Source organism: Oncorhynchus clarkii, unplaced genomic scaffold, assembly GCF_045791955.1.
Source record: "Oncorhynchus clarkii lewisi isolate Uvic-CL-2024 unplaced genomic scaffold, UVic_Ocla_1.0 unplaced_contig_4656_pilon_pilon, whole genome shotgun sequence".
NCBI lineage: Eukaryota > Metazoa > Chordata > Actinopteri > Salmoniformes > Salmonidae > Oncorhynchus > Oncorhynchus clarkii.
This window is the reverse complement of record NW_027260414.1, coordinates 1-10,255: the sequence shown is the minus strand read 5'-3', so window position 1 is coordinate 10,255 and position 10,255 is coordinate 1. Positions and strand designations below refer to the sequence as shown.

General features: G+C 40.5%; 3 long non-coding RNA genes across 3 annotated transcripts; all 3 read left to right on the top strand.

Annotated features, from left to right (window-relative positions):
* Positions 1 to 369: 369 nt before the first annotated feature.
* LOC139401421 (uncharacterized) lies at positions 370 to 1,573 on the top strand. The gene is made up of 4 exons (XR_011632958.1): positions 370 to 647; positions 775 to 1,026; positions 1,246 to 1,400; positions 1,500 to 1,573. It is a non-coding gene; the product is annotated as an uncharacterized lncRNA (long non-coding RNA).
* A 1,303-nt stretch (positions 1,574 to 2,876) lies between these two features.
* LOC139401419 (uncharacterized) lies at positions 2,877 to 6,265 on the top strand. Its single transcript, XR_011632956.1, has 5 exons — positions 2,877 to 3,402; positions 3,762 to 4,052; positions 4,180 to 4,431; positions 4,655 to 4,809; positions 4,909 to 6,265. It is a non-coding gene; the product is annotated as an uncharacterized lncRNA (long non-coding RNA).
* Positions 6,266 to 7,183: 918 nt separating this feature from the next.
* LOC139401420 (uncharacterized) lies at positions 7,184 to 8,423 on the top strand. The gene is made up of 4 exons (XR_011632957.1): positions 7,184 to 7,461; positions 7,589 to 7,840; positions 8,096 to 8,250; positions 8,350 to 8,423. It is a non-coding gene; the product is annotated as an uncharacterized lncRNA (long non-coding RNA).
* The last annotated feature ends 1,832 nt before the right edge of the window (positions 8,424 to 10,255 follow it).

Sequence of the window (10,255 nt, the reverse complement as noted above, 5' to 3'; positions counted from 1 at the left end):
AGTATTGTTCAGGCCTAATTCTGAAGAGGTGGTTTGAAGTCGCAGTGATATATATTAAGCAGCATTATTCAGGGACTGCGCTGTGAAACTTTATCTCTCATTTTCAAAAGGAATATGAATATTCTGGGGTTTCTTCTCATTTTATGGCTATGCATCACCATAGGTAACCTATTCGTTATATTGTGTGGAGACATCTCTTCAGATATTGGAATTAAACTGTAGAATGTAAACTTTGTGCACATAAAATGGTTAATTGGAAAAGTTTTTTTATAGGCAGCAAATTATTTACTGATTTAATATGTACATTAATGACTGTCAGTGAAATGCTAAATGTGATCTTGGTCCTCTCTCATTAGGAATAAGGGCAGAACCAACAGTGGACCAGTATGGGTTGAAGGGGTATTCAATATGTCTGGTTGTTCCAGAACCTCCTGAGATGATCAAAGGACTTCAATGGAGGAAGGACAGTGATGTAATATTTGGAGACAAAGAGATCTCTCCTAAATACAAGGATAAGGTGGACTATAACAATGATAACCATTCTCTGTGTATTAAGAATCTAATGGAAACTGACAGTGGAATTTACATGGTAAACTACAGGAAACATTGGAAACAATCAACTACTACATATAGACTGTTAGTGGAGGGTGAGTTTTCTAAGGCTTCAGTTCTGGTCATTTGCTGTACATTTAATGTGTCTGATCAGGTTCAATAATGAATGTGGGACTAATAATTATCTGTCTCTTCTTTGGTTCTAAAAACTGTCTCTTATAGATCATGTTCCCAAACCAGTCATGGATGTCACATCTCTCAACACAAGTGTGGGACTCTGTGATGTCACAGTGAACTGTTCAGTTAAAGATGGCTGGATGTTGTCTGTCTGTGACAGCGGTCAGTGTACACTGTCACAACAGTCTCCGTCACTAACCGGTGGTAACATGACCATCTCCGTATTGACTGGAAGGATCCAATGCACCAGCAGCAACCACGTCAGCACACAGACCATCTCTCAACCCATGGAGGACTGTAAGTACCATTTAGCCTCCACCTTCACTGTGTACCTCTATCACTTTTTAATAACCTACTAATAATATCATATGAATTCAAGTTAGGTCAAAGTTTTGACATCATTATTGTGATTCTTCTCTAGTTAAGATTGGAATAATTCTGCCTGAAACTATCATTGTATGAACACTGTTTTTAATCTCTGTGTGTGTGTGTGTGTGTGTGTGTGTGTGAACTCAGGTAGTGGTAATGTGAAAGCCTCAGTGTTACCAGTTGGCACCATTGTGGGCTGTGTTACTGGTATATTACTCCTAGTTGCTGTGTTACTTGGTGTTGGATACATCAAACATACCAGAAGACAGAAAATCCCTAAAGAACAAAGTCCACTAGAAGAGGTACCTGCTCTGTCATTCATTCATTCATCTATGCATTATACTAGACAATAGTTTTAAATAACAACCATTTAAATGTTGTAATGTTTCATATCCAAACAGGTCATTGTTCCAAGAGTTTACAACTCAGTGAAGACCTCACCAGGGAGAGAAGAACCACAGCATCTCCTTACCAGAACCACAGCCCTGTCCTGACCAGAACCACAGCACTCTCCTGTCCAGAACCACATCACTCTCCTGTCCAGAACCACATATATATACATTTTTATATTCCATTTCATGGAAGTTTCTTTATCCATGAAATGAAGTGGGTGGAGAACAAACCCCTCTTCACATTGTTACAGATAGAATTGAACCATTATTTTGAAATGATCAGTAAAAGTGGAAATACAAAAAAGCAATATGTATCATAAAATGTTTTGACAAACTGAAAATGTATCTTGACATGTAGTACCCGTCTGTTAGTTCTTCTCACTGGTGGATTTGGTGGTATCCTGTATAGCTTCCTGCATTTACTCCCAGCAAGCACAAAACCCTTCATAGAGTTGGTCCATACTGACTGTCTCTGTCATTTTGAGGGAAAACACCTGCTCCAGATCAGTGAAGGAGAGGTTTTGTTGCATGTTTATCCATATTTCGTTGATATGCCAAACCGAGAGAACAACAACAGAAATTACTTTGCAGGAATTGGCGTGTTTACTGTGATTTGATGAATATACGGGACAAGGGAGGTCCCGTATGGGACAAACCAATTTAGCCCAATATAAGAGCCATCCCGGCTAATACGGGACAGTTGGCAACCCTATTTGACGTTTTCAAATTAAACTCTCATTTAACGTGTGAAATAGTGTTATTTGACGCGTGTATTTTTTTGACCCGCAAAGACTCAAACTGGGTTCCATTCTGTAAAGCCTCGTTCACATCAAATCCATTTGTTTTGCACATCCAATTCAAAACGTATTTTTTCCTGCAGTCTGAACAGTCAAATAGCACATGGAATAGGATATTTTAAGCTGCCTTCCTGGTGGTTTGAAGTCAGATACAAATAGGATTACTGGCCATGTGACTTGTTGAATGGTCAAATCTGAAGTGTACTTTTGTATATTATCTACCTCACTTGCTTTGGCAATGTTAACATGTGTTTCCCATGTCAATAAAGCCCCTTGAATTGAGACAAAAAGTGAGTAAAAAACACACAAAAAATGTTCAGAACTACAAATGAACTTTCTTCTGTCGATTTTGGGTTGTATAATGTCACAATTCCAACCCTCCTCCTTGATCCGGGCTTGGGACCGGCAAAAGTGACCCAAAAGAGACACTGGCGGAGTTAGTTTTTTTATTTGATTATTTACTTTATATTTTTAGTTTAGTTTTATACATTTACATCCCGCACTGAATGTAAACCAGGGCGGAAATCAGTTCCGGCGGCTTCGCGCATGCGCGATTCATTTTCAGTCTGGACGCGGAGGGGTGAACATCTCCTCTGACTGCTGCGAGAGGACTGGGCCGCATGTGAGTGCTTTGGGACGGTGTGGGGCCCACGGCAGCACCCGCTGCTCGTTGAGAAGAGTAAGAACGATACGTGCTTTCACGTCAGTCTCCAATAACACCAGAAGAAGTCGCTAGATTTGTCGCTAGTCGCTTTTTTGAAAAAGTCTCGCTAGAGGGGTCTGAATACTCGCTAAATATAGCGACAAAGTCGCTAAGTTGGCAACACTGCCCACATTAGCTAAACATGAATATACTATAACCACATTTCATATGCGTGTATTACTAGCACAGATGTAAACATAATCAGATAAGAGAGATCGGTTCCCAATTTAGCCTTAACATTAAGGTCTAACGTTAACTTACACAGCGACAACTGCCTTGTTCAGGGGCAGAACGACAGATGTTTACCTTGTCAGCCCGGGGATTTGATGTCGTTTACCGGCCCAACGCTGTAACCCACAAGGCTACTTGCCTCTCCTGAAACCACCTACTCTGGCCGAGAACCAATCAACAAGTAAGTATTGTTCAGGCCTAATTCTGAAGAGGTGGTTTGAAGTCGCAGTGATATATATTAAGCAGCATTATTCAGGGACTGCGCTGTGAAACTTTATCTCTCATTTTCAAAAGGAATATGAATATTCTGGGGTTTCTCCTCATTTTATGGCTATGCATCACCATAGGTAACCTATTCGTTATATTGTGTGGAGACATCTCTTTTGATATTGGAATTAAACTGTAGAATGTAAACTTTGTGCACATAAAATGGGTAATTGGAAAAGTTTTTTTATAGGCAGCAAATGATTTACTGATTGAATATGTACATTAATGACAGTCAGTGAAATGCTAAATGTGATCTTGGTCCTCTCTCATTAGGAATCAGGGCAGAACCTTCAGTGGACCAGTATGGGTTGAAGGGGGGTTCAATATGTCTGGTTGTTCCAGAACCTCCTGAGATGATCAAAGGACTTCAATGGAGGAAGGACAGTGATGTAATATTTGGAGACAAAGAGATCTCTCCTAAATACAAGGATAAGGTGGACTATAACAATGATAACCATTCTCTGTGTATTAAGAATCTAATGGAAACTGACAGTGGAATTTACATGGTAAACTACAGGAAACATTGGAAACAATCAACTACTACATATAGACTGTTAGTGGAGGGTGAGTTTTCTAAGGCTTCAGTTCTGGTCATTTGCTGTACATTTAATGTGTCTGATCAGGTTCAATAATGAATGTGGGACTAATAATTATCTGTCTCTTCTTTGGTTCTAAAAACTGTCTCTTATAGATCATGTTCCCAAACCAGTCATGGATGTCACATCTCTCAACACAAGTGTGGGACTCTGTGATGTCACAGTGAACTGTTCAGTTAAAGATGGCTGGATGTTGTCTGTCTGTGACAGCGGTCAGTGTACACTGTCACAACAGTCTCCGTCACTAACCGGTGGTAACATGACCATCTCCGTATTGACTGGAAGGATCCAATGCACCAGCAGCAACCACGTCAGCACACAGACCATCTCTCAACCCATGGAGGACTGTAAGTACCATTTAGCCTCCACCTTCACTGTGTACCTCTATCACTTTTTAATAACCTACTAATAATATCATATGAATTCAAGTTAGGTCAAAGTTTTGACATCATTATTGTGATTCTTCTCTAGTTAAGATTGGAATAATTCTGCCTGAAACTATCATTGTATGAACACTGTTTTTAATCTCTGTGTGTGTGTGTGTGTGTGTGTGTGTGTGTGTGAACTCAGGTAGTGGTAATGTGAAAGCCTCAGTGTTACCAGTTGGCACCATTGTGGGCTGTGTTACTGGTATATTACTCCTAGTTGCTGTGTTACTTGGTGTTGGATACATCAAACATACCAGAAGACAGAAAATCCCTAAAGAACAAAGTCCACTAGAAGAGGTACCTGCTCTGTCATTCATTCATTCATCTATGCATTATACTAGACAATAGTTTTAAATAACAACCATTTAAATGTTGTAATGTTTCATATCCAAACAGGTCATTGTTCCAAGAGTTTACAACTCAGTGAAGACCTCACCAGGGAGAGAAGAACCACAGCATCTCCTTACCAGAACCACAGCCCTGTCCTGACCAGAACCACAGCACTCTCCTGTCCAGAACCACATCACTCTCCTGTCCAGAACCACATATATATACATTTTTATATTCCATTTCATGGAAGTTTCTTTATCCATGAAATGAAGTGGGTGGAGAACAAACCCCTCTTCACATTGTTACAGATAGAATTGAACCATTATTTTGAAATGATCAGTAAAAGTGGAAATACAAAAAAGCAATATGTATCATAAAATGTTTTGACAAACTGAAAATGTATCTTGACATGTAGTACCCGTCTGTTAGTTCTTCTCACTGGTGGATTTGGTGGTATCCTGTATAGCTTCCTGCATTTACTCCCAGCAAGCACAAAACCCTTCATAGAGTTGGTCCATACTGACTGTCTCTGTCATTTTGAGGGAAAACACCTGCTCCAGATCAGTGAAGGAGAGGTTTTGTTGCATGTTTATCCATATTTCGTTGATATGCCAAACCGAGAGAACAACAACAGAAATTACTTTGCAGGAATTGGCGTGTTTACTGTGATTTGATGAATATACGGGACAAGGGAGGTCCCGTATGGGACAAACCAATTTAGCCCAATATAAGAGCCATCCCGGCTAATACGGGACAGTTGGCAACCCTATTTGACGTTTTCAAATTAAACTCTCATTTAACGTGTGAAATAGTGTTATTTGACGCGTGTATTTTTTTGACCCGCAAAGACTCAAACTGGGTTCCATTCTGTAAAGCCTCGTTCACATCAAATCCATTTGTTTTGCACATCCAATTCAAAACGTATTTTTTCCTGCAGTCTGAACAGTCAAATAGCACATGGAATAGGATATTTTAAGCTGCCTTCCTGGTGGTTTGAAGTCAGATACAAATAGGATTACTGGCCATGTGACTTGTTGAATGGTCAAATCTGAAGTGTACTTTTGTATATTATCTACCTCACTTGCTTTGGCAATGTTAACATGTGTTTCCCATGTCAATAAAGCCCCTTGAATTGAGACAAAAAGTGAGTAAAAAACACACAAAAAATGTTCAGAACTACAAATGAACTTTCTTCTGTCGATTTTGGGTTGTATAATGTCACAATTCCAACCCTCCTCCTTGATCCGGGCTTGGGACCGGCAAAAGTGACCCAAAAGAGACACTGGCGGAGTTAGTTTTTTTATTTGATTATTTACTTTATATTTTTAGTTTAGTTTTATACATTTACATCCCGCACTGAATGTAAACCAGGGCGGAAATCAGTTCCGGCGGCTTCGCGCATGCGCGATTCATTTTCAGTCTGGACGCGGAGGGGTGAACATCTCCTCTGACTGCTGCGAGAGGACTGGGCCGCATGTGAGTGCTTTGGGACGGTGTGGGGCCCACGGCAGCACCCGCTGCTCGTTGAGAAGAGTAAGAACGATACGTGCTTTCACGTCAGTCTCCAATAACACCAGAAGAAGTCGCTAGATTTGTCGCTAGTCGCTTTTTTGAAAAAGTCTCGCTAGAGGGGTCTGAATACTCGCTAAATATAGCGACAAAGTCGCTAAGTTGGCAACACTGCCCACATTAGCTAAACATGAATATACTATAACCACATTTCATATGCGTGTATTACTAGCACAGATGTAAACATAATCAGATAAGAGAGATCGGTTCCCAATTTAGCCTTAACATTAAGGTCTAACGTTAACTTACACAGCGACAACTGCCTTGTTCAGGGGCAGAACGACAGATGTTTACCTTGTCAGCCCGGGGATTTGATGTCGTTTACCGGCCCAACGCTGTAACCCACAAGGCTACTTGCCTCTCCTGAAACCACCTACTTTGGCCGAGAACCAATCAACAAGTAAGTATTGTTCAGGCCTAATTCTGAAGAGGTGGTTTGAAGTCGCAGTGATATATATTAAGCAGCATTATTCAGGGACTGCGCTGTGAAACTTTATCTCTCATTTTCAAAAGGAATATGAATATTCTGGGGTTTCTCCTCATTTTATGGCTATGCATCACCATAGGTAACCTATTCGTTATATTGTGTGGAGACATCTCTTTTGATATTGGAATTAAACTGTAGAATGTAAACTTTGTGCACATAAAATGGGTAATTGGAAAAGTTTTTTTATAGGCAGCAAATGATTTACTGATTTAATATGTACATTAATGACAGTCAGTGAAATGCTAAATGTGATCTTGGTCCTCTCTCATTAGGAATCAGGGCAGAACCTTCAGTGGACCAGTATGGGTTGAAGGGGGGTTCAATATGTCTGGTTGTTCCAGAACCTCCTGAGATGATCAAAGGACTTCAATGGAGGAAGGACAGTGATGTAATATTTGGAGACAAAGAGATCTCTCCTAAATACAAGGATAAGGTGGACTATAACAATGATAACCATTCTCTGTGTATTAAGAATCTAATGGAAACTGACAGTGGAATTTACATGGTAAACTACAGGAAACATTGGAAACAATCAACTACTACATATAGACTGTTAGTGGAGGGTGAGTTTTCTAAGGCTTCAGTTCTGGTCATTTGCTGTACATTTAATGTGTCTGATCAGGTTCAATAATGAATGTGGGACTAATAATTATCTGTCTCTTCTTTGGTTCTAAAAACTGTCTCTTATAGATCATGTTCCCAAACCAGTCATGGATGTCACATCTCTCAACACAAGTGTGGGACTCTGTGATGTCACAGTGAACTGTTCAGTTAAAGATGGCTGGATGTTGTCTGTCTGTGACAGCGGTCAGTGTACACTGTCACAACAGTCTCCGTCACTAACCGGTGGTAACATGACCATCTCCGTATTGACTGGAAGGATCCAATGCACCAGCAGCAACCACGTCAGCACACAGACCATCTCTCAACCCATGGAGGACTGTAAGTACCATTTAGCCTCCACCTTCACTGTGTACCTCTATCACTTTTTAATAACCTACTAATAATATCATATGAATTCAAGTTAGGTCAAAGTTTTGACATCATTATTGTGATTCTTCTCTAGTTAAGATTGGAATAATTCTGCCTGAAACTATCATTGTATGAACACTGTTTTTAATCTCTGTGTGTGTGTGTGTGTGTGTGTGTGTGTGTGTGTGTGTGTGTGTGTGTGTGTGTGTGTGTGTGTGAACTCAGGTAGTGGTAATGTGAAAGCCTCAGTGTTACCAGTTGGCACCATTGTGGGCTGTGTTACTGGTATATTACTCCTAGTTGCTGTGTTACTTGGTGTTGGATACATCAAACATACCAGAAGACAGAAAATCCCTAAAGAACAAAGTCCACTAGAAGAGGTACCTGCTCTGTCATTCATTCATTCATCTATGCATTATACTAGACAATAGTTTTAAATAACAACCATTTAAATGTTGTAATGTTTCATATCCAAACAGGTCATTGTTCCAAGAGTTTACAACTCAGTGAAGACCTCACCAGGGAGAGAAGAACCACAGCATCTCCTTACCAGAACCACAGCCCTGTCCTGACCAGAACCACAGCCCTCTCCTGTCCAGAACCACATCACTCTCCTGTCCAGAACCACATATATATACATTTTTATATTCCATTTCATGGAAGTTTCTTTATCCATGAAATGAAGTGGGTGGAGAACAAACCCCTCTTCACATTGTTACAGATAGAATTGAACCATTATTTTGAAATGATCAGTAAAAGTGGAAATACAAAAAAGCAATATGTATCATAAAATGTTTTGACAAACTGAAAATGTATCTTGACATGTAGTACCCGTCTGTTAGTTCTTCTCACTGGTGGATTTGGTGGTATCCTGTATAGCTTCCTGCATTTACTCCCAGCAAGCACAAAACCCTTCATAGAGTTGGTCCATACTGACTGTCTCTGTCATTTTGAGGGAAAACACCTGCTCCAGATCAGTGAAGGAGAGGTTTTGTTGCATGTTTATCCATATTTCGTTGATATGCCAAACCGAGAGAACAACAACAGAAATTACTTTGCAGGAATTGGCGTGTTTACTGTGATTTGATGAATATACGGGACAAGGGAGGTCCCGTATGGGACAAACCAATTTAGCCCAATATAAGAGCCATCCCGGCTAATACGGGACAGTTGGCAACCCTATTTGACGTTTTCAAATTAAACTCTCATTTAACGTGTGAAATAGTGTTATTTGACGCGTGTATTTTTTTGACCCGCAAAGACTCAAACTGGGTTCCATTCTGTAAAGCCTCGTTCACATCAAATCCATTTGTTTTGCACATCCAATTCAAAACGTATTTTTTCCTGCAGTCTGAACAGTCAAATAGCACATGGAATAGGATATTTTAAGCTGCCTTCCTGGTGGTTTGAAGTCAGATACAAATAGGATTACTGGCCATGTGACTTGTTGAATGGTCAAATCTGAAGTGTACTTTTGTATATTATCTACCTCACTTGCTTTGGCAATGTTAACATGTGTTTCCCATGTCAATAAAGCCCCTTGAATTGAGACAAAAAGTGAGTAAAAAACACACAAAAAATGTTCAGAACTACAAATGAACTTTCTTCTGTCGATTTTGGGTTGTATAATGTCACAATTCCAACCCTCCTCCTTGATCCGGGCTTGGGACCGGCAAAAGTGACCCAAAAGAGACACTGGCGGAGTTAGTTTTTTTATTTGATTATTTACTTTATATTTTTAGTTTAGTTTTATACATTTACATCCCGCACTGAATGTAAACCAGGGCGGAAATCAGTTCCGGCGGCTTCGCGCATGCGCGATTCATTTTCAGTCTGGACGCGGAGGGGTGAACATCTCCTCTGACTGCTGCGAGAGGACTGGGCCGCATGTGAGTGCTTTGGGACGGTGTGGGGCCCACGGCAGCACCCGCTGCTCGTTGAGAAGAGTAAGAACGATACGTGCTTTCACGTCAGTCTCCAATAACACCAGAAGAAGTCGCTAGATTTGTCGCTAGTCGCTTTTTTGAAAAAGTCTCGCTAGAGGGGTCTGAATACTCGCTAAATATAGCGACAAAGTCGCTAAGTTGGCAACACTTACCACATTAGCTAAACATGAATATACTATAACCACATTTCATATGCGTGTATTACTAGCACCAGATGTAAACATAATCAGATAGAGAGATCGGTTCCCAATTTAGCCTTAACATTAAGGTCTAACGTTAACTTACACAGCGACAACTGCCTTGTTCAGGGGCAGAACGACGACCATGTTTACCTTGTCAGCCCGGGGATTTGATGTCGTTTACCGGCCCAACGCTGTAACCCACAAGGCTACTTGCCTCTCCTGAAACCACCTACTTTGGCCGAGAACCAATCAACAGT